Source organism: Lactuca sativa, chromosome 6 (assembly GCF_002870075.4).
Source record: "Lactuca sativa cultivar Salinas chromosome 6, Lsat_Salinas_v11, whole genome shotgun sequence".
Lineage (NCBI taxonomy): Eukaryota > Viridiplantae > Streptophyta > Magnoliopsida > Asterales > Asteraceae > Lactuca > Lactuca sativa.
Window position 1 is genome coordinate 129,466,666 of NC_056628.2, and position 25,630 is coordinate 129,492,295.

A 25,630-nucleotide genomic window follows, 5' to 3' on the forward strand; every position below is an offset into this window, starting at 1 on the left:
CTCATACTCAACAAATCGTATCTCTAGGTTTGAAGATTTATATGATATTACCATCTCACGATCACTTGTAACATCCCAAAAATACGACCCGAAAATTTCATTTTTAATATATATAAAAGATCATAAAACAGAGTATTTCATAATAAAAACCATATGTGGCGATGCCCTCATCCCGAGCTCTTCCCTTTACTTGCGGAAGTACCTGAAACAAACCGAAGCTTAGTGAGCTCCCCCAAACTACCACATACCATACAATAAAAATTAAAGCACATACTGGGCCTTGCCCACTGCATCGGACCGATGTCCGGAACTAACTGCATCGGACCGAAGTCCGGAACTAACTGCATCGGACCGAAGTCTGGACCTGACTGCATCGGACCGAAGTCCGGAACTAACTGCATCGGACCGATGTCCGGAACTAACTGCATCGGACCGAAGTCCGGAACTAACTGCATCGGACCGAAGTCCAGAACTGGCTGCGTCGGACTGAAGTCCGGAACTGTCTGAACATAGCATAACATAAACACGTATCTACTAACATAGCACATATACAACATTGGACCTAAGACCGGGGCACATAACACATAAACATGCCTGAGTCACAAAGACATCAAGCACCACAAGCTACTGCTTCGGACCGAAATCTGGAATTAACTACTAACTAAGCGGGTCGGCATTGTGGCCGTAGACCCGTTCCTACTGGTAGGAAACTCACCTCGAGAAGTGGTTGCTGAGTCTATGGCTTTGGAAGCTATCTGCTGCTGCTCCGGCGTCTCCCCTGCTACAATTCCATAAACACACTCAGTCAAATACTGATAACTATATTGGGGTAAAATGACTCTTTTACCCCTAGTTAAGTCAACTCTCCTGGTCCAAGTCAATCAACAGTTCACCTAACTCGCCGAGTTGGTCTGCCAACTCGCCGAGTCTCTACTAACACTTTTCAAACTTCACTCACTGCTACTCGTCGAGTGTGGCATCGACTCGACAAGTTGCCTTACGATTCTAGAACTCAGGCTATCTGCATCCAACTCGCCGAGTCTGGTGAACAACTCGACGAGTTGTTCTTGAGCTAAGAAGATTGTCCTGGACTCGCCGAGTTGTATGAACAACTCGTCAAGTTCCTCCATTACTGAGTCTGACCTCCAACTCACTGATTCCACTCTACCACTCACAGGTCCCTACTCGACACCACTCAAAAGGCGAAACTCGGTGACTCGCGACTCGACTCGCCGAGTCGATAGAACGACTCACCGAGTCGCATGCATGCAGCTTCTAAAAACTCGATTCTGCTTGAATCCAGCGCATATAACTTATAGATCTGGGCTCCCTAAGCTCGATTAACACGTAAATATTCTATCTTTACGTGCCCATAAGCATCCAAGAGGATTAAAAGGCTCAAAAGAATAATAAAGGCTAGATCTAGGGTTCTCATCCAAAGCAACTTCGAAAAAGGCAATAGATCAGGGCTCTACAAACCCTAAATGAACAGATCTAAGGATATAACGACCCAACAAGGCATCCATACAACTAATAGGCTTGGAAATCACATTAAATGGGTCCTAGTGGTGTTCCAATGGAGGTTTTAAGCACAAGACAGAGGGATTCCGAGATATACCTTAGTGAACTTTGATTTTGGCCTTGGATCTTTGTTTCCCACCTCCTCTACTTGGTCCTTTCTTCTTTTCCTTCTTCAAACCTTCAAGAAATCACACAAAAGCACTATAATCACACAAGGAACAACTTAAGGTTGCTCACAGGCTCTCTGAGGGTGGAGGAGGCGAGTTTGGGGCACATAACATTGCTTAAATAGCAAGCAAACTCGGGGATTTAGGGTTTCTTCTAGACAGGCTGACTCGCCGAGTGCGGAATATAGACTCGTCGAGTCACCGTCTTACGCATGCTCGAAATCCCGTCTCTACTCGACGAGTCGGGCTATAGACTCGTCGAGTCCCTCAGGAAACTACTAAATAAAAAATATAAAAACACATACCAGAGACGGGGCGTTACAAATCTCCCCCACTTGACTCAGTCTTCGTCCTCGAAGTTTGCTACGGCTGAATCTGCAAATAACTCCGGGTAGTGCTCCCTCATCTCTTCCTCAGCCTCTCATGTCCACTCAGACCCCTTCCGATGCTGCCACTGCACCTTCACTAATTCGACCACCTTGCTCCTCAAGGTCTTCGTCTTCCGATCCGAGATCGCTACCGGTCCCTCGATATAATTCAGGCTGCTATCGACCTGAATGTCCTCCAAAGGCACCACCGCTGACTCGTCCGCCAAACACTTCCTCAGTTGAGAAACATGGAAAGTGTTGTGGATTTGACTAAGCTCCGCCGGAAGATCTAATCGATATGCAACCCGTCCAACCCGGGTCAAAACCCTAAAAGGACCGATGAACCTGGGTCCCAACTTGCCCCTCTTCCGAAATCTGATAACACCCTTCCAGGGTCACACCTTCAGGAGGATCATATCGCCCACCTGAAACTCCAAGTCAGAACGCCTCCTATCGGCGTAACTCTTCTACCGACTTTGCGCAGTCTGCAGCCTGCTACGGACCTGTTGGATCAACTCTGTCGTCTTGAGCACCACTTCGATGCTCCCAATTACTCGCTGACCGACCTCGCCCCAACAAATCGGGGTCCTACACTTCCTCCCATAAAGCATTTCGAAGGGGGGTCGATCAATGCTCGCATGATAACTGTTGTTATACGAAAATTCCGCTAACGGAAGATACGTATCCCAATTGCCACCGAAGTCTAGGACACATGCCCGGAGCATGTCCTCGAGAGTCTGGATCGTCCTCTCGCTCTGCCCGTCCGTCTGAGGGTGGAAAGCGGTGCTAAAGTGGAGACAAGTACCCATATCGTCGTGGAACCGCTTCCAGAATCTGGATGTAAAACGAATGTCTTGGTCTGACACCACCGATACCGGCACTCCATGACGTGCCACAACCTCCCGCACATAGATATCGCCTAACTTTTCCGCCGATATGCTCTCCTAGATCGGTATAAAATAAGCACTCTTCGTCAACCGATCCACTATCACCCAAATCGAATCTACCCCACGCGCGGTCCTGGGGAGCTTGGTGATAAAATCCATGGCGATGTCCTCCCATTTCAACACGGGAATGTCTAACGGCTGGATCTTGCTGTGAGGCCTCTGGTGTTCTGTCTTGACCTTCCTGCAGGTCAGGCACCTCTCTACATACCAGGCAACATCCCGCTTCATGCAGGGCCACCAATAATCGGGTCAAAGATCTCTAAACATCTTCGTTGCCCCTAATTGGATAGAAAATCGAGACTTATGAGCCTCATCCATCAACACTTGCCGTACTCCGCCCCAGTACGGTACCCACACTCTCCCAGGAAGGGTCAACAACCCCCAACTATCATAATCCAACGAAGCTACTCGGCCCATTATCCTCTCACACTTCTGCATCTCCTCCTTGAGGCCCTCAACCTAAGCCTCCCTGATCCGTTCCAACAACGGAGTAATCACTGTCATCCTCAGACATAAATCTCTGATAGGGGCTGCTGTCACCTTGCGGCTTAGGGCATCGACCACTACGTTGTCCTTCCCAGGATGGTAAAGGATCTCACAATCATAATCCTTCAGCACATCCAACCACCTCTTCTGCCTCATGTTTAGATTCGGCTGATCCATAAGGTACCTCAAACTCTTGTGATCCGTGTAAATGGTACAACGGACCCCATAAAGGTAATGCCTCCAAATCTTGAAGGCAAACACTACCGCCCCCAGCTCTAAATCATGGGTAGGATGGTTAGCCTCGTGCGGCTTCAACTGTCTCGAGGCATAAGCTATCACATGGCCTCGCTGCATCAATACGGCTCCCAAACCTGTGATTGAGGCATCACAGTAGACTACAAAATCCTTCACTCCCTCTAACAAGGTAAGGATCAGAGCCTCGCAAAATCTTTGCCTGAGGGTCTCAAATGCTGCCTGCTGCTCAGGCCCCCAACGGAACACCACCGACTTCTTGGTCAACCGAGTGAGCGGTATTGCTATCTTGGAGAAATCCTGAATGAATCTCCGGTAGTACCCTGCCAACTCTAGAAAGTTCCGGATCTTGGATGGAGACCTTGGGACCTCCCACTGCATCACGGCTTCTATCTTGGCCGAATCTACTAAAATACCCTTCTGGTTGACGAGGCGACCAAGGAACTGCACCTCGCGCAACCAGAACTCGCACTTGGAGAACTTTGCGAAAAGTCTCTCCCTCCTCAAAACTTCTAAGACCTCCCTCAGGTGCTCCTTGTGCTGCTCCTGCGTCTTGGAATACACTAAGATATCATCTATGAATACTATCACAGACCGATCCAGCATCGGCCTGCACACGCGATTCATGAGGTCCATGAACGCGGCTGGAGTGTTGGTGAGCCCAAATGGCATCACCACAAACTCCTAATGACCATACCTGGTCCTGAAAGCAGTCTTCTGCACATCCTCATCTCTGACTCGCATCTGATGATACGCGGAACGTAAATCGATCTTGGAGAACCAAGACGCTCCCTGAAGCTGGTCAAACAAATCATCTATCCTTGGGAGTGGGTAACGATTCTTCACCATTACCTTGTTCAACTCTCGATAAACTATACATATACAGTGCGACCCGTCCTTTTTCTTCTCAAACAAAATGGACGCTCCCGAAGGCGAACTGCTAGGTCTGATAAAACCCTTATCTAGCAGCTCCTGCAGCTGCGTAGACAACTCCTGCATCTCAGGGGGAGCTAACCTATACGGTGCCTTAGCTATCGGCGCCGCACCCGGAATCAGATCAATCCCAAACTCGACCTGTCTCTCTGGAGGTATTCCAGGCAAATCCTTTGGGAATACATCAGGGTAGTCTCGCACTACCGGAACATCATCTACTGTTGCCTTACCCTTCTCCCGGGCATCCAAAACGTAAGCTATATATCCGGCGCAGCCCTACTGAAAATAGCGCCTCGCCCTCGCAGCTGAACAAAAAGCTGATCCGCGCTGTGGCCTCTCTCCCTGAATCACTAACTCTCCCCCACTAGGAGTGCGAACCCTCACTAGCTGTAGCTCGCAATCAATCACCGCCCCATTGGAGCTCAACCAATCCATGCCCACTATAACCTTATTCCCTCGCAGGGGAATAGGGACCAAGTCCACCGAAAACTGCTCGTCGAACAACTAAAGAGAACATCCTCTGTGCACCCTAGCGACCCACACGGTCTTATCGTCTGCTATCTCAACCTCTAATGGACAATCCAGCTCTCCCGGGGCCCTACTAAACCTCTTGCTAAGCGCTAGCGATACAAACGATCAGGTAGCCCCCGAATCAAACAATAGTGTAGCGGGAATGTCGTTCACAGAGAACGACCCTATACAAAACATATAACCATAAGCAATAATCAATAATAAATACCAAGATAAGGGAAGGATACATACCCGTCACCACATCAGGAGTCGCTCGCGCCTCCTCTGCTGTCATCTGGAAAGCTCTAATCTTCGCCACTGGCGCCTCGGCTCGGCCCTGACGGCCATCAGTAATCCTCAAGGTAGCAGGGGCAGGTGCCGCCACCTTCCCTACTGCAGCTAAACTCGAGCACTGGGAATTTTTATGTCCCCTCTGATTGCACTGAAAGCAAATCAGATCTGATGTCGCAATAACAGTAGCAGGGGCTGTACAATCTCTGCTCAAATGCCCATTCCGGCCGCACTTGTAGCAGCCGGAACTCCCTGCCTTGCACACTCCATCGTGCAATCTCCCACACTTGCCACATCGACCGTGGCTCTGCTGACTCCTGGATCTGTGATCTGAAACCTTGGGCTTTTTGCCCGAACTACCAGTACCCGAAGCCGCCTCCGGTTTCCTCTTCCTCTCCATCTCAAGGTCAATCTCCCTCTCCCGAGCCCTAGCAATCATGTCGTCCAACGTTTTACAACTGGACCGGCTCACGAACTGGTAGATGTCACTCCGTAGCATCTCATGATAACGGGCCTTCTTCATTTCCTCATCAGCTGCGTATTGAGGAACGAGAAGAGCCCTCTACCTGAACTTGGCGGTGATCTCCGCCACGGTCTCCGTAGTCTGGGTGAGGTCCTGAAACTCCCTGGCTAACTGCTGCACCTCGATAACCGGTGCAAACTCCGCCCTGAACCTGGTAGAGAAATCAGCCCAGGTCATGGCATCTAGCGCCGCATCATCTCTATGGCATGTCCAACCTCCTCCCACCAATCTCGTGCCCTGTCCTTCAAAAAACAAGACGCTAATCTGACCTTGTCCCCCTCGGGACACCTGCTCGTCCGGAAAGCGTTAGCGACATCCGCCAACCATCTAGTACTCGCAATGGGGGTCCCACGCCCCGTGATAGTCCGGAGCTCCACACGCCCTGAACTCCCTGAAAGTAAGCGTGCGCCGTGCGCGACCCCATCATGCCCGCTACCTCGGCACGGAAGGTGCCCAACTTCTCATCCATCAAATCTAGTATGCCCTCCTTGATCGAACCAAAGATCACTGGAGTCTGCTAAAGAATAATACGAGTAACTTCAGAAGTGAAGAACTCTCTGGTGTTCTCATCCAACTGTTCGGCTCCTGAGCCTGATCCCGATCCTTCTCCGGCGCCTGAACTACCACCTGCTGGTCTAGAGCGTAAATCCACCATTCTGAAAACAAATTACAATAAATGTCAGAAACACGGATATATCTCGAGGGATCACTACTACTACAGGCCCTCTGGTCTCATCTCGACCTTCCTTGATTCGAGTACAGATCCTCTGCTTCCAGTACTATGGGCCCCACAAAGCACAAAGCAAGTAGCATTCGGACACAGAACTACTCAAGAAATTCTATCATTTTAATGAGAAACTGTACTAGCATAGAATGCTAAGCTCATAATTTCAGGCATCACCTAGATAGGCTATCCTACTGCTGTCTACTCGAAGCTAGCATGTAAATCTGATAAAGCTGAAACACATGAAGCAGGCACATAAGGCATCCTTGTAGATCCTTAGTCCTATACTAGCATGCTGTTCTACTGAAATTGAAATAAACTTGTATGGGTAATTTGGGAGTACTTACTTGAGCTCGGTTGATCGCATGCACCACACCCTTATCTCGTTTTAAAAATTCTTTTCTTTCTAAGCGTTTTTCAAAAATTCTTTCGGAAACATTTTGCTTTTGAAAATTCTTTTTATCTTTCCCTTAGTTTGAGTTCATACACACCCGAGAGTGTATCCGAATCCCTCAAACCAAGGCTCTGATACCAACTTGTAACATACCAAAAATACGACCCGAAAATTTCATTTTTAATATATATAAAAGATCACAAAACTGAGTATTTCATAATAAAAACCATACGTGGCGTGCCTCAAACCATGAGAAAAATACTGTGAGAAAACTGTGTCACAACTGTATCAAAATATATCTAAGAAAAACTGAATCAACTCCCAAAACAAACTGAAGTTATGGTGTGTGCGATGCCATCATCCCGAGCTCTTCCCTTTACTTGCGGAAGTACCTGAAACCAAAACTGAAACTGTAAGCACGAAGCTTAGTGAGCTCCCCCAAACTACCACATACCATACAATAACAATTAAAGCACATACTGGGCATTGCCCACTGCATCGGAACGAAGTCCGGAACTAACTGCATCGGACCGAAGTCTGGAAGTAACTGCATCGGACCGAAGTCCGGAACTGACTGCATCGGACCGAAGTCAGGAACTAACTGCATCGGACCGATGTACGGAACTAACTGCATCGGACTGAAGTCCGGAACTAACTGCATCGGACCGAAGTCCGGAACTGGCTGCGTCGGACTGAAGTCCTAAACTGTCTGAACATAGCATAACATAAACACGTATCTACTAACATAGCACATATACAACATTGGACCTAAGACCGGGGCACATGACACACAAACATGCCTGAGTCACAAAGACATCAAGCACCACGAGCTACTGCTTCGGACCGAAATCCGGAATTAACTACTAACTAAGCGGGTCAGCATTGTGGCCGTAGACCCATTCCTACTGGTAGGAAACTCACCTCGAGAACTGGTTGCTGAGTGTATGGCTCTGGAAGCTATATGTTGCTGCTCCGGCGTCTCCCAGGCTACAATTCCATAAACACACTCAGTCAAATACTGATAACTGTATTGGGGTAAAATGACTCTTTTACCCCTGGTCAAGTCAACTCTCCTAGTCCAAGTCAATCAACAGTTGACCTGACTCGCCGAGTTGGTCCGCCAACTCACCGAGTCTCTACTAACACTTTTCAAACTTCACTCGCTGCTACTCGTCGAGTGTGGCATCGACTCGACGAGTTGCCTTACGATTCTAGAACTCAGACTATCTGCATCCGACTCGCCGAGTCTGATGAACAACTCGACAAGTTGTTCTTGAGCTAAGAAGATTGTCCTGGACTCGCCGAGTTGTATGAACAACTCGTCAAGTTCCTCCATTACTGAGTCTGACCTCCAACTCACTGAGTCCACTCTACCACTCACTGGTCCCTACTCGACACCACTCAAAAGGGGAAACTCGGTGACTTGCGACTTGACTCGCCGAGTCGAAAGAACGTCTCGCCGAGTCGCATGCATGCAGCTTCTAAAAAATCGATTCTGCTTGAATCCAGTGCATATAACTTATAGATCTGGGCTCGCTAAGCTCGATTAACACGTATAGATTCTATCTTTACGTGCCTATAAGCATCCAAGAGGATTAAAAGGCTCAAAAGCATAATAAAGGCTAGATCTAGGGTTCTCATGCAAAGCAACTTCGAAAAAGGCAATAGATCAGGGCTCTACAAACCCTAAATGAACAGATCTAAGGATATAACGACCCAACAAGGCATCCATACAACTAATAGGCTTGGAAATCACATTAAATGGGTCCTAGTGGTGTTCCAATGGAGGTTTTAAGCACAAGACAGAGGGATTCCGCGATATACCTTAGTGAACTTCGATTTTGGCCTTGGATCTTTGTTTCCCACCTCCTCTTCTTGGTCCTTTCTTCTTTTCCTTCTTCAAACCTTCAAGAAATCACACGAAAGCACTATAATCACACAAGGAACAACTTCGGGTTGCTCACAGGCTCTCTGAGGGTGAAGGAGGCGAGTTTGGGGCACATAACATTGTTTATATAGCAAGCAAACTCGGGGATTTAGGGTTTCTTCCAGACAGGCTGACTCGCCGAGTCCAGAATATAGACTAGTCGAGTCGCTGTCTTACGCGTGCTCGAAATCCCGTCTCTACTCGACGAGTCGGGCAATAGACTCGCCGAGTCCCTCAAGAAACTACTAAATAAATAATATAAAAACACATACCAGAGACGGGGCGTTACATCACTTGAGATAAATTCGATAAAGTGATGCAAGTGAGCATGGGTTGAATCCAATACTCAGACCTTATGAGTACTCATGAATGTTGTAGCAACCAATGCTATGTCTAATGGACATTAGAGAAATCATACAAGCCAAATTCATGACACTCTTAAACCAATACCTACTTCCAAAGTATGACTGACTGTGGAGAGTTCGAATAATAACATAATTATTAAGGAAGTCAAAACATGCAAAATTGAATCCATAGTAAATGATTAACATAAGATAGTAACACTTTACTCATAAATAAATAACAACTTTTATTTAGTCATCAAATGTCAATTACATTTTACAAGTTTCAGAAAAGTATCTAAATATTAAAACTAATATCATCCTTCAGCGCTATGCGCCACGCATGCTGTAGATGCTTAACCCTACTTACTCCTTTCGTAAGCGGATCTGCTGGGTTCTCATCCGATGATACCCTCTTTGCCACGAGGGGTCCTTCTTCTATTCTATGTCTGATGAAATGGTATTTTTTGTCAATGTGCCTAAATCTTCCATGATCTCTTGGTTCCTTAGCTAAAGCAACCGCACTTTCATTGTCACAGAAAATTTCCATTGGCTCCTTTACAGTTGGTACAACTCCAAGGTCTCCGATGATGTTCTTTAGCCATATCGCCTCCTTTGCTGCTTCACTTGTTGCTATGTACTCTGATTCACAAGTAGAATCAGCTACTGTCTCCTGCTTGGAACTTTTCCAAGTAATTTCCCCTCTATATTGGATAAAGACCCAGCCTGACTGAGAGCAGAAATTATCCCTATCAGTCTGAAAGCTAGCATTGCTGTATCCTTCCACTCTCAAGTCATCACTGCCACCAAGGGTAAGGACCCAGTCCTTAGTCCTCCGCAGATACTTGAGAATGTTCTTTACCATAGTCCAGTGAGCCTTGCCAGGTTTCCCTTGATATCTACTGACCATGCTCAAAGAAAAGGCCACATCAGGGTGAGTACAAGTCATAGCATACATGATGGAGCCCATAGTGGAAGAATATGGTATATGACTCACCTCTTCTATCTCAGCCTCTGTACTCGGACTCTGAGTCTTACTCGGCTTGGCATTACTCTGGATAGGTAATTCCCCTTTCATGGATTCTTGCATGCTGAACCTCTTCAACACCTTATCCAAGTAGGTAGTTTGACTAAGTCCAATTAGTCTCTTACTCCTGTCTCTCAATATTCTTATTGAGGGTTTTATACAAACAATCCTATGTGTGCATGCAACCCTAGATTTGGATCTATGTTTTCTCTATTAGATACACAATTTTATGAACACTGGAAGAACCCTAGCATACACCTAGGTATTGCAAAATCTATGTAGTAGAAGGGATTACATACCTCTAGTTGTTATATTGTAATAACAACACAAATCTTCAATCTCTTAGTCTTGAAAGCAAGTACCACAAGTGTAGTACCTATAATGGCTCACAAACACCATAAGCAATTGGAGAGGCAAGAGAGAGAGAGAGAGAGAGAGATAGAGGGAGAGGCAAGAATCAGCTCTAGGTCTTCTTGGGATCAAGTGGCCGATTTCCTAAGGCTTAAGGGGTCTTTATATAGGGCAGAGATTAGGGTTTCAGTCCTTATCCTTATCTGGTTGCTTGCCCACCAAGCAACCCATAAGATAAGGCTTGAATCCTTATCATGGACGAATTCTAAGGCCTTATCACGTTGAATTCGTCCAACCTATCCTTGAGGCAACCAATGCCCTAATTTGCAATTATTAGATAATTATAATTCAGCCCCTCTAGTTTAATTAATTACATTTGATCAGAAAATTAATTCTTAATTAATTATTGGCCAATATTAATTAAACAAATATTATTTCTCCTCTAATATATTATTCTTATAATATATTAATAAATCACAATAACCTCTTTCTCTATTATTTCTCCAGTCAAGTTGCTCTGGTGAAGGCAACCTAAAAGGACCATGCACAATCGGGTCAAGTACTTACCAAATATGGTTACGGGCTTAGACCCTAATTCAATAGTCTCCCACTTGGATAAGTTTAGTAACCACAAATGAAAGTATAACTCGATTAGAAATCATAGCTGTCAAAAATGCTGGCGAAGCGTTGCTGTTTTGTATCGAAAAAAGTAGTCAGCTTCTCAACAGCGGAATATACCTTCTTTGCATTGGATTCCGCTGCCCCCTGCAAAGAATCCAAAAAGGTGTTAGCATCTCGGAATAGTTTTTCGACTTTTTCGGTCCCAGCAGTGCAAGCCTTTGTGGATGCATCGATGGCAGCAGTAGCAGAGTTGATGGAGGCTTCGTGTTTCTTGGTGAACTCATCAACCATCCCCTGAATGGCAGCTTCTATCATATGGGACCGAGAGGAAGAGGAAGAATCGATGAGATTATCAATCTTCTCGTGAAGTTCCTTGATGTGCTTTTTGGTGACAGTAGCATCATCTTCATCGTCGCTCTGAATCTGATAGCGGCTGTAGTAAATTTAATCGAAATTCATATCTTCCCCGCCCAGAAATGTCTCGGTTTCAGTTGAGTGAGTGGGAGATAAGGGTGATGTTGGAGGTTCAGTTGTGGGGTAGCTTCGGGTGTGCAAGTTGGTTCGGTTTTAGGTGTGGGATTGGGTGCTGAAGTACGATCCCTCATATCAGATACATTGGTTCGAACTTCAGTGGTTGTTATTTTGGTGCCTTCAGAGAATATGGGTGGTGGTATAAAAATAGAAGTGGTTGGAATATGAGTAGAGGTAGTTATGGGGGGAATAGGAATAGTGGAGGTTATGATGGGAATGGAAAGAGGTATGGTGATAGGTGGAGAAGAGACAGCTTTGGATGAAACAGGTACCTCATGTGAAGGCGAACAGGGAGGAGTATCACCTCGAACCGACTCCTCTGAGTCGGAATTTTCAGCCTCTGAATCGCTTGAGGAAGAAGCAAGAACAAGTTTCCTCTTTGGCTGTGTTTTCTTCTTCTTCGGTGGAGGTGATTGGTCTGCCTTTATGGTTTTTCTCTTCTTGGGAGAAGGGACTTTCGCCCCTTTAGCCGCTTTCTTCACTTTCCCTTTCTCTGGTTTGTTGCCCGTGGTAGCGGGTTTGTCTGCGTCATGGATGGACTGAACCATCTCTATAGTCAGCTCTCTCGGTCCCGAAGGAAGAAACTCCTTGTAGGTCTTGATGATAACACTCTCCTTTGATACACCGGCATACATGGACTCAGGAATTGATCCAACGAAGATGAACTTCGAGGGATCAGTGACGATGATCTTTGTAGTGTGTAATACACTAATCGAGGAGAGGGGGAAGTGCCCACAATGGGGTCCTGAAACTTGTCCATTGCCCATTTGGTGACGAGCGTCCAAAACCTGGCATAGGATATTTCTGTGTGTCGAGAAGTGGAGACAAGGCTTTGAATCAACTGTTGCCAGAGAACCGAGCCATAATATACATTGATCCCATTGTACAACCCATAGAGAATAGTCATGAACAATCGACTGGCCCCATTAGAACCAGCACTTCTCTCTGATAAACCCTTGAACAAAATTGTGAAGAAACCGTTCCATTGAGGAGGAAGGCACGACTTTTTAAAGTTTGTGACAGTGGTAAGGATTTCGATGTAACCCATGTTGTAGAACATGGAGAATAACTATCCCACAGAGATTAAATCAGGGTTAACCCTCGACTCGTCAGGTTCAAACCCTAGAAGCCAGCAAAATCGCTTCTTTGAGATGGAGGTTTTGATGGCAAGAATGTCAAAGAAAATGCGATCCACAGATTTATCGTAGTAAGCAGTGGAGAAAACCTGTGAGAAACACTCCATAGGCACAATTTCCACCTTGGACAACGCGAGAACTAGTGGAGAGTATTTGAGACACTCCACAATGGGATACACGAAACAGTCGTATGTGATTGGGTTGAGGTCAATGACCAAGCTTTGTTGAGGTCTGATTGGGAGAATGTTCTATCGAGAAGACGTTTCATGAACAGATCAGGAATCTGTCATTGTTGAATGCTTTGAAGAAGAAGATGAAAAGTGGTAGATGAATCGCCTTAGTTTGCTCTCAGAATTTTGGGTACAATAAAGAGGTAAAGTAACAAGGTTTTAACCCTTTATACCGGGGGTAGAGGAGAGAGAAGAATCCGCCCCCAAATCCTCTCGAAACGCGAAACGGTTCCTGAATTGACTGAAACTTGATAGTTAGCAACCCCGATGATTACGCATGAGAGAGAAAATATTTTCCGTTTAAGACGCCTTCCCACCAAATCCCCTTTTTGAATTCTTGAAACTGTTGATCTTCCAGCTGAGTCATCATCTTATCTTTTAACTGAGCTGTCATCATTAGATAAAATCAAAGATTTAGAAAAACCACATCATTCCCTTGTTGAGTATATCTTTGACAACCGAAGCTACATAAAAGGAAAGTAGCTTGTAGAGAACCGAACCAGAATTTTGGAAAATCAAAAATATTTTCGTGCATAGAGTGTCAAAGATAAAGAAATAAAGCAACATCTATGTGGGAATATGTGATGTCAAAATAGACACGAACCAGTGGATCCCGGGCATGCATCTCTTCCTTCAATGTTAAGCGAGACTTTAAAGTGTCTGTATGGATTCCCGTTGAATTACAATCAAACACATCTTAAGAAGTGTTGAAAGGCATCTTTTGATGAGGTTTAAAAGGGTGGCTTTCGCTTCAGTTCAGAATTCCGGATCTTGACATAAGACCGAAACCAAACGAAGTACCTGTGAGACCGATGTGGTCAGTTGAACAAGTAGGTTGAGATTATTTGTAGTGACTTGTTGGAAATTCTTGGTTGTGAAATCTAAAAAAAAATTAAAACTGGATTCTATGGGAAGAATTGTTATGGTGTGTAACAATTTCATAAGAATCACACAAGAAGAAAGAAGAGATTTCATGCTACAACCACTTGGGTGGTTTTGATACTTCATAAGTGAAAGCTAGAGCAAATTTAATTGTTCACCGTCAATTCATAGTGGGTATTGAATTTAGGGTTTCACTTAGCACGTAGTGACACGAGGCTAAGATCATAAACATAGAGATGGTGTAACCATAAACCTGAGTGGTTATTTATGAGAATCTCAAGGGTTACAATTATGAACCGAAATATGATGGAGAAAAATGTTTGAGATGGTGTAAAGAAACCAAAGTACCTCTGCTACAAAAAGAGTGACCAAGCCGAAAACTCTTAACTCATATGAGAAAAGAGTAAGGTAGCACATGATTAGAATAAATTTAGTAGCCTAATTGGGAAGACGAGGCTTGTAGATACCCGGTCATTAAGGCTTTATTCAAAATCAGGTGAGGCTGTGGACAACATGCAGCAACATGCTTCTAGGGACACTTAGCTAGTATAAAGTGTGAGAATAATACCTGCCCCATCGATATTCCAGAAAAGTTAACATGAACAGAAGAAGAGACAAAAGAAAGAAAATGTTTCTGGAATTTTGATATTTTTGAAAAGAGAAAAACAAAACAAAAAAAAATTGGACCGAACCCGAAATGGACCGAACGCTCGGTTCATTTCGGTTCCTAAAAAAATATTTTTGGATTTTTGGAAAACAATTTTACAGAAGTATACAACCATAGACAACACCTTTTTGAGATAAGCAAAAACAAGTGCAATGGGACCGAACCCGAAATAGACCGAGCGTTCGGTTCATTTCGGTTCCCGTGTGAACCGAGCCCGAAATAGACCGAGCGCTCGGTTCATTTCGCTTCCAACTTTTAGTTTTGAGAAGGTGTTTTTGGTACTGACTCTGATTCCATCATACCTAGGCCTTGAAGGATTTTATTGAACTTGCTTCAGGAAGGGCTTTGGTGAAGATGTCGGCCAGTTGATCAGTGGTTTGAACAAAGTGAATTTTGACATTTCCATCTTCCACATGATCCTCAATAAAGTGATACCTCAGTGTTATGTGCTTGGTCTTGGAATATTGCATTGGGTTATGACAGATCCTAATTGCACTTTCTGAATCGCAATATAGTGGGATCTTTTCATATTGAGTCCATAATCACGGAGTTGGGTTTGGATCCAAATCACTTGAGATGTGCAGGAGGCAGCTGCAATGTACTCTGCTTCGGCTGTAGAAAGAGAAACACATGTTTGTTTCTTCGATTGCCAGCTAACCAGTTTCCCGTCTAGGAATTGGCAGCCTCCTGTGGTGCTTTTTCGGTCTAGACCACATCCTCCTAACTCTGCATCCCAGTAGGCTTGAATGAAGAAACCTGAGTTTGAGGGATACTAGAGACCGAGAGAGGTGGTTCGCTTCAAATACCAGAATATATTCTTCACTTCCAGCATGTGTGGTTCACGAGGATTTGCTTGAAACCTGGCACAATAGCATACTGAAAACATTATGTCGGGCCTGCTAGCTATGAGATACATCAGGGAACCAATCATTTGTCAATATAGAGTTATGTCGAATGTCGGTTTTTCGAAAGAAGGTGTGAGCTTGGTGCCGAACGCCATAGGGACTTTGACTTTTGATTCTCCCATCATGCCAAATTTGTCAAGGAGAGTCTTTGTGTATGCTTCCTGCTTGATAAAAATGCCTTCGGGTCCCTGTCTAATATTTAAACCAAGGAAAAAGTTAATTGGACCCATTGAGCTCATTTCAAATTTTGTCTCCATCAACTTCCTGAATTCAGTTGTTAAGCTAGGATTCGTTAAGCCGAAGATGATATCATCGACATAGATTTGAACGATCATAAGGTGGTTACCTTCCTTTTTATGAAAGAAGGTTGGGTCAACCGAACCTTGTTTGAATGTAGACATCTTTAAAAACTTAGTTAATGTTTCATACCATGCCCTAGGAGCTTGTTTCAGACCATAAACTGCCTTATCCAAGATATAGCAGTGATTAGGATGCTTTTCATTTATAAAACCAGGAGGTTGCTCCACGTACACGGTTTCTTCAAGTTCCCCATTTAGAAAGGCACACTTCACAACCATTTGGTAGACCTCAAAGTTCTTGTGTGCAGCATAGGCAAGAAACATTCGAACAGATTGCAGCCTTGCAACCAGAGTGAATGTCTCTTCGTAATCGATTCCTTCTTCTTGGCAATATCCTTTCACCACTAACCGAGCCTTATTCCTGATCACATTACCTTCCTTGTCCATTTTGTTTCTGAACACCCATTTGAGACGGACAACCGAGGCATCTTTTGGTGTTGGAATAAGTCTCCATACCTTATTTCTTTCGAACTCATTGAGTTCATCTTGCATTGCTTGAACCCAATCAGAATGATCAAGAGCAGTACTGACGGTTTTTGGCTCTATTTTGGAAAAAAAAAAGGAATTAAACATGCAGAATTCTACTTTGGAGAATAGAGCAGTTTGCTTCGCCTTCAGTTGTGATCGAGTTAGAATCTTTTCTGATGCATCACCCACTATTTGAGATACAGGATGATCTCTGGTCCATTTGATGAGAGGAGGATAATTTAGATCATAAGTAGGATCCAATTTAGCATTTACCTCTTCTTCCAACTCAGATTGAATATCATCATCATAAAGAAAAGTGAAATTCTCCCCCTCGATAGATGATGAAACATTTGGAGATGAACCGTAAAATTCTTCTTCTAATGGGCTTTCGGGCGGTTCTGGGCTTTTGGTTGCTACCGAACTTTCGGGTGATCCCGGACTTTCGGTTGCTTCAGGACTTTCGGGTGCAACCGGGCTTTCGGGTTGTCCCAGACTTTCTGTTGCGACAGGACTTTCGGGTCTGACTGGGCTTTTGGTTCCATCAAAGATTGGAGTTTCCCTTTGGCTATGAGCATTATCGACGATTGAAAATGATGGACCCTCCCCCTGGATATGCAAGTCCTGTCGATCTGAAGAGTAACGATTCTTCCCCTCGACTGAAGTATTGCTCTGAGGAGGTTTGTTTCTAACTGGTTCTTCTTCTGCCATTTGTTTGGCGGAGTCTTCGATAATCTTCTTAAAGTGATCCACCTTGTTGTCTGCTGCCTTGGCTTCAGAGTGAATAGCCTTCTCAGGTTCATCAAATAAATCCATGAATTGGTCAAACAAGTTGGCGATAGAGGCTGTGACCTAACCAGTTTGAGAGAAAATCTCTCCAATTCCTCCTTCAATAGACTTCAACTTCTTGACGTAACTGTCATCGAAGATTAAATAATAGGTTTCTTTAATACATTTAGAACGTTTCTTCAAAACCCTGTACGCCTTTGAAGTAAGAGAGTATCCCAGAAAAATGCCTTCGTCGGCTTTGACATCGAATTTGTTGCGGTGCTCTTTGGAAATGAAAATGAAGCACCTTGAGCCGAACACATGAAAGAACTTGACATTTGGCTTTGTGTTGTTAAGAATCTCATAGGGGGTGACAGAGAAACCCTTGTTGAGATAAGATCTGTTTTGAGTGAAACAAGCTGCAGCAATGGCGTCTGTCCATAAATATAGAGGAAGGGAGGCGAAACTCAACATGGTTCAGGCCGCCTCACACAGTGATCGGTTTCGCCTTTCGACAATTCCGTTCTGTTGAGGGGTATAGGGAGCTGAGAAGTTGTAACTGGTGCCCTTTTCTGCCAAGAAATCTTCGAATTCTTTGTTCTTGAATTCCAGTCCATTGTCGCTCCTGATGTTTCGAACGACTTTTCTCAATTGCACTTCGATTTGCTTGATAAAGATTTTCAGCTTGGGAGTTGCCTCTGATTTTTGCTTTAGAAAGAATACCTAAGTAAACCGTGAGAATTCATCAACAATAACAAGGATGTACTTGTTACCGACAATGCTCTCGATGGAAGATGGACCACATAAGTCGATGTGAAGCAACTCAAGTGGTTCAACAACTTTGGTGTTTATGATTGTTGGGTGACTTTGGCGACTTTGTTTCCCCATTTCACAAGCAGCACATAAGTGTTCTCGATTGAACTTAAGCAGTGGAAGACCACGAACATGATCACCGATGACTAGCTTGTTGATGTCTTTGAAGTTTAGGTGTGAGAGCCTTCGGTGCCATAACCAACTTTCGTCTGAATGGGCTTTAGACAAAAGATATATGGCTGGATTCCCTTTGATTGGGTTGAGATTCAGAGGAAACATCTCACCTTTTCGTTCTGACTTGAGAATAACCTTGTTGGATTTCTTCTCTATAATTTCTGAACCTTCGTCATCAAACGAGACTTTGAGACCTGTACCTCCCACCAGTTGAGACACACTGATAAGGTTATGCTGCAACCCCTCCACATAAGCCACCTTCCTGATTGTAAAGTCTCCATTGGTTATCATTCCATAACCCTTTATCGTTCCATAGGAGTTGTTACCAAACTTGACGTTACCACCGTTTTGAAGGGACCGAAACTCCCTTAGCTCTTCCTTCCTTCCTGTCATGTGACGTGAGCAGCCACTGTCTATGTACCATTCTTCGTCAAACTGCTCGTCACATATAACCTGCAAAAATTAAGCAGATTTAGGAACCTAAAGTTTCTTGGGTCCTCGTGATCCTTTTACATAAACAAGAATAGTAAGAGAAGTATCTACAAGATAAGTACGTTTTATTAATGTTGTTTGATCTTTCCTCTTAATAGTGAACACGTTGATTTTATTGGAGTTAGATTCAAGGCTTTTGGATTTAGGTTCAGGAGTTTTGTCTTTAGCTTGCTTTCGGTCTTCTTTTGCTGAGGTAATCTTCCTTTTTCCTTTCAAATCCTTCGTCGATTGAGAGCTTGTTGTAGGAAGAGAATTAGGCATAGAAGAGGAATGAGAACGAGAAGAATTAGAAGAATAGAAATTAGAATGAGTATCTTTCCTGACTCCAGGTTTAAAATGTCCTTTTCTGTTGTGACCATTTGAGGGACCGAACCTGGACCTTCAGTTGCTATTTGATGATGGACCATAGCTAGCTTTTCGGTTGTTGTGGATCTCTGGACCGAAACTGGGTCTTCTGCTGTAAAAACTTGATGGACTGAACCCTGGTCTTTTGTTGTTTGGTGGACCGAAACTCAACTTTCGATTGTTGTTATTTTCAGGACCGAACCTATCTTTTTGGTCTTGTACTTTCTGTGGATCGAAGCCCACCGAAGTCGTCCTTTGGTTCTTTTGATCCAAAGGACCGAAGCTCCTTTTATCCTTATTCTCTTCTCCTTTTGCCTTGTAGTTTCTATCAAAGTGAGTATAGTGAGGATTTTGGGACCGCCAAAATTTCTTTCGCTCTGAGAGATTTTTCTTGTATCTCAGATTCCTCTGCTGCTTTTGATTTTTCACCTGTTTCAGTTGTCTGTGAATGTTTGCCTTCTGTTTCGGCTTCTGAACAACAGGTTCGCTTTCCAAGGAAGAGGTCTCGCTTGTTGAGGAGACCTATTCAACTGGAACCTCTTTTGTGCCACTAGAACTAGGCACGTCAAAGTTGGTAGGTTTATTAAGTGGTTCTACCACATATCTAGCTTTGACCTTCCATGATGTTCGCTCCGATAAACCAACTGTTTCATCTGCGTTGTCTATCGGTGCAGACCAGAAGAAGTCATCACAACCATCTGCATTATCTTCATTCACCAATGCAGTAAGTTCGGATGTCTAATGTTCGGTTACTCCTGTGACTTTATAAACCTGATTGGGTGTGGTTCTCACCTTATGGTGCACAACGGCCTTTTCTTTAAGAATATGGGACTTATTTTTGGACATACGAGCGAATTCCACAGAATTTTCAGAAATCAAGTTTTTGTGGTTTTTCAGGTTCGCTTCTAATAAACTCTGAACAGTCAACCACATCCTCTACAAAGATTTCACTCATGTCATCGTCCTCATTAAGTTCAGATGCATTTTCAACATCAATTTTATTTGCTGAACTTAATTTGGTACAATAAAGAGGTAAAGTAACAAGGTTTTAACCCTTTATACCGGGGGTAGAGGAGAGAGAAGAATCCGCCCCCAAATCCTCTCGAAACGCGAAACGGTTCCTGAATTGACTGAAACTTGATAGTTAGCAACCCCGATGATTACGCATGAGAGAGAAAATATTTTCCGTTTAAGACGCCTTCCCACCAAATCCCCTTTTTGAATTCTTGAAACTGTTGATCTTCCAGCTGAGTGATCATCTTATCTTTTAACTGAGCTGTCATCATTAGATAAAATCAAAGATTTAGAAAAACCACATCATTCCCTTGTTGAGTATATCTTTGACAACCGAAGCTACATAAAAGGAAAGTAGCTTGTAGAGAACCGAACCAGACTTTTGGAAAATCAAAAATATTTTCGTGCATAGAGTGTCAAAGATAAAGAAATAAAGCAACATCTATGTGGGAATATGTGATGTCAAAATAGACACGAACCAGTGGATCCCGGGCATGAATCTCTTCCTTCAATGTTAAGCGAGACTTTAAAGTGTCTGTATGGATTCCCGTTGAATTACAATCAAACACATCCTAAGAAGTGTTGAAAGGCATCTTTTGATGAGGCTTAAAAGGGTGGCTTTCGCTTCAGTTCAGAATTCCGGATCTTGACATAAGACCGAAACCAAACGAAGTACCTGTGAGACCGATGTGGTCAGTTGAACAAGTAGGTTGAGATTATTTGTAGTGACTTGTTGGAAATTCTTGGTTGTGAAATCTAAAAAAAAAATTAAAACTGGATTCTATGGGAAGAATTGTTATGGTGTGTAACAATTTCATAAGAATCACACAAGAAGAAAGAAGAGATTTCATGCTACAACCACTTGGGTGGTTTTGATACTTCATAAGTGAAAGCTAGAGCAAATTTAATTGTTCACCGTCAATTCATAGTGGGTATTGAATTTAGGGTTTCACTTAGCACGTAGTGACACGAGGCTAAGATCATAAACATAGAGATGGTGTAACCATAAACCTGAGTGGTTATTTATGAGAATCTCAAGGGTTACAATTATGAACCGAAATATGATGGAGAAAAATGTTTGAGATGGTGTAAAGAAACCAAAGTACCTCTGCTACAAAAAGAGTGACCAAGCCGAAAACTCTTAACTCATATGAGAAAAGAGTAAGGTAGCACATGATTAGAATAAATTTAGTAGCCTAATTGGGAAGACGAGGCTTGTAGATACCCGGTCATTAAGGCTTTATTCAAAATCAGGTGAGGCTGTGGACAACATGCAGCAACATGCTTCTAGGGACACTTAGCTAGTATAAAGTGTGAGAATAATACCTGCCCCATCGATATTCCAGAAAAGTTAACATGAACAGAAGAAGAGACAAAAGAAAGAAAATGTTTCTGGAATTTTGATATTTTTGAAAAGAGAAAAACAAAACAAAAAAAAATTGGACCGAACCCGAAATGGACCGAACGCTCGGTTCATTTCGGTTCCTAAAAAAATATTTTTGGATTTTTGGAAAACAATTTTACAGAAGTATACAACCATAGACAACACCTTTTTGAGATAAGCAAAAACAAGTGCAATGGGACCGAACCCGAAATAGACCGAGCGTTCGGTTCATTTCGGTTCCCGTGTGAACCGAGCCCGAAATAGACCGAGCGCTCGGTTCATTTCGCTTCCAACTTTTAGTTTTGAGAAGGTGTTTTTGGTACTGACTCTGATTCCATCATACCTAGGCCTTGAAGGATTTTATTGAACTTGCTTCAGGAAGGGCTTTGGTGAAGATGTCGGCCAGTTGATCAGTGGTTTGAACAAAGTGAATTTTGACATTTCCATCTTCCACATGATCCTCAATAAAGTGATACCTCAGTGCTATGTGCTTGGTCTTGGAATATTGCATTGGGTTATGACAGATCCTAATTGCACTTTCTGAATCGCAATATAGTGGGATCTTTTCATATTGAGTCCATAATCACGGAGTTGGGTTTGGATCCAAATCACTTGAGATGTGCAGGAGGCAGCTGCAATGTACTCTGCTTCGGCTGTAGAAAGAGAAACACATGTTTGTTTCTTCGATTGCCAGCTAACCAGTTTCCCGTCTAGGAATTGGCAGCCTCCTGTGGTGCTTTTTCGGTCTAGACCACATCCTCCTAACTCTGCATCCCAGTAGGCTTGAACGAAGAAACCTGAGTTTGAGGGATACTAGAGACCGAGAGAGGTGGTTCGCTTCAAATACCAGAATATATTCTTCACTTCCAGCATGTGTGGTTCACGAGGATTTGCTTGAAACCTGGCACAATAGCATACTGAAAACATTATGTCGGGCCTGCTAGCTATGAGATACATCAGGGAACCAATCATTTGTCAATATAGAGTTATGTCGAATGTCGGTTTTTCGAAAGAAGGTGTGAGCTTGGTGCCGAACGCCATAGGGACTTTGACTTTTGATTCTCCCATCATGCCAAATTTGTCAAGGAGAGTCTTTGTGTATGCTTCCTGCTTGATAAAAATGCCTTCGGGTCCCTGTCTAATATTTAAACCAAGGAAAAAGTTAATTGGACCCATTGAGCTCATTTCAAATTTTGTCTCCATCAACTTCCTGAATTCAGTTGTTAAGCTAGGATTCGTTAAGCCGAAGATGATATCATCGACATAGATTTGAACGATCATAAGGTGGTTACCTTCCTTTTTATGAAAGAAGGTTGGGTCAACCGAACCTTGTTTGAATGTAGACATCTTTAAAAACTTAGTTAATGTTTCATACCATGCCCTAGGAGCTTGTTTCAGACCATAAACTGCCTTATCCAAGATATAGCAGTGATTAGGATGCTTTTCATTTATAAAACCAGGAGGTTGCTCCACGTACACGGTTTCTTCAAGTTCCCCATTTAGAAAGGCACACTTCACATCCATTTGGTAGACCTCAAAGTTCTTGTGTGCAGCATAGGCAAGAAACATTCGAACAGATTCCAGCCTTGCAACCAGAGTGAATGTCTCTTCGTAATCGATTCCTTCTTCCTGGCAATATCCTTTCACCACTAACCGAGCCTTATTCCTGATCACATTACCTTCCTTGTCCATTTTGTTTCTGAACACCCATTTGAGACCGACAACCGAGGCATCTTTTGGTGTTGGAATAAGTCTCCATACCTTATTTCTTTCGAACTCATTGAGTTCATCTTGCATTGCTTGAACCCAATCAGAATGATCGAGAGCAGTACTGACGGTTTTTGGCTCTATTTTGGAAAAAAAAAGGAATTAAACATGCAGAATTCTACTTTGGAGAATAGAGCAGTTTGCTTCGCCTTCAGTTGTGATCGAGTTAGAATCTTTTCTGATGCATCACCCACTATTTGAGATACAGGATGATCTCTGGTCCATTTGATGAGAGGAGGATAATTTAGATCATAAGTAGGATCCAATTTAGCATTTACCTCTTCTTCCAACTCAGATTGAATATCATCATCATAAAGAAAAGTGAAATTCTCCCCCTCGATAGATGATGAAACATTTGGAGATGAACCGTAAAATTCTTCTTCTAATGGGCTTTCGGGCGGTTCTGGGCTTTTGGTTGCTACCGAACTTTCGGGTGATCCCGGACTTTCGGTTGCTTCAGGACTTTCGGGTGCAACCGGGCTTTCGGGTTGTCCCAGACTTTCTGTTGCGACAGGACTTTCGGGTCTGACTGGGCTTTTGGTTCCATCAAAGATTGGAATTTCCCTTTGGCTATGAGCATTATCGACGATTGAAAATGATGGACCCTCCCCCTGGATATGCAAGTCCTGTCGATCTGAAGAGTAACGATTCTTCCCCTCGACTGAAGTATTGCTCTGAGGAGGTTTGTTTCTAACTGGTTCTTCTTCTGCCATTTGTTTGGCGGAGTCTTCGATAATCTTCTTAAAGTGATCCACCTTGTTGTCTGCTGCCTTGGCTTCAGAGTGAATAGCCTTCTCAGGTTCATCAAATAAATCCATGAATTGGTCAAACAAGTTGGCGATAGAGGCTGTGACCTGACCAGTTTGAGAGAAAATCTCTCCAATTCCTCCTTCAATAGACTTCAACTTCTTGACGTAACTGTCATCGAAGGTTAAATAATAGGTTTCTTTAATACATTTAGAACGTTTCTTCAAAACCCTGTACGCCTTTGAAGTAAGAGAGTATCCCAGAAAAATGCCTTCGTCGGCTTTGACATCGAATTTGTTGCGGTGCTCTTTGGAAATGAAAATGAAGCACCTTGAGCCGAACACATGAAAGAACTTGACATTTGGCTTTGTGTTGTTAAGAATCTCATAGGGGGTGACAGAGAAACCCTTGTTGAGATAAGCTCTGTTTTGAGTGAAACAAGCTGCAGCAATGGCGTCTGCCCATAAATATAGAGGAAGGGAGGCGAAACTCAACATGGTTCAGGCCGCCTCACACAGTGATCGGTTTCGCCTTTCGACAATTCCGTTCTGTTGAGGGGTATAGGGAGCTGAGAAGTTGTAACTGGTGCCCTTTTCTGCCAAGAAATCTTCGAATTCTTTGTTCTTGAATTCCAGTCCATTGTCGCTCCTGATGTTTCGAACGACTTTTCTCAATTGCACTTCGATCTGCTTGATAAAGATTTTCAGCTTGGGAGTTGCCTCTGATTTTTGCTTTAGAAAGAATACCTAAGTAAACTGTGAGAATTCATCAACAATAACAAGGATGTACTTGTTACCGACAATGCTCTCGATGGAAGATGGACCACATAAGTCGATGTGAAGCAACTCAAGTGGTTCAACAACTTTGGTGTTTATGATTGTTGGGTGACTTTGGCGACTTTGTTTCCCCATTTCACAAGCAGCACATAAGTGTTCTCGATTGAACTTAAGCAGTGGAAGACCACGAACATGATCACCGATGACTAGCTTGTTGATGTCTTTGAAGTTTAGGTGTGAGAGCCTTCGGTGCCATAACCAACTTTCGTCTGAATGGGCTTTAGACAAAAGACATATGGCTGGATTCCCTTTGATTGGGTTGAGATTCAGAGGAAACATCTCACCTTTTCGTTCTGACTTGAGAATAACCTTGTTGGATTTCTTCTCTATAATTTCTGAACCTTCGTCATCAAACGAGACTTTGAGACCTGTACCTCCCACCAGTTGAGACACACTGATAAGGTTATGCTGCAACCCCTCCACATAAGCCACCTTCCTGATTGTAAAGTCTCCATTGGTTATCATTCCATAACCCTTTATCGTTCCATAGGAGTTGTTACCAAACTTGACGTTACCACCGTTTTGAAGGGACCGAAACTCCCTTAGCTCTTCCTTCCTTCCTGTCATGTGACGTGAGCAGCCACTGTCTATGTACCATTCTTCGTCAAACTGCTCGTCACATATAACCTGCAAAAATTAAGCAGATTTAGGAACCTAAAGTTTCTTGGGTCCTCGTGATCCTTTTACATAAACAAGAATAGTAAGAGAAGTATCTACAAGATAAGTACGTTT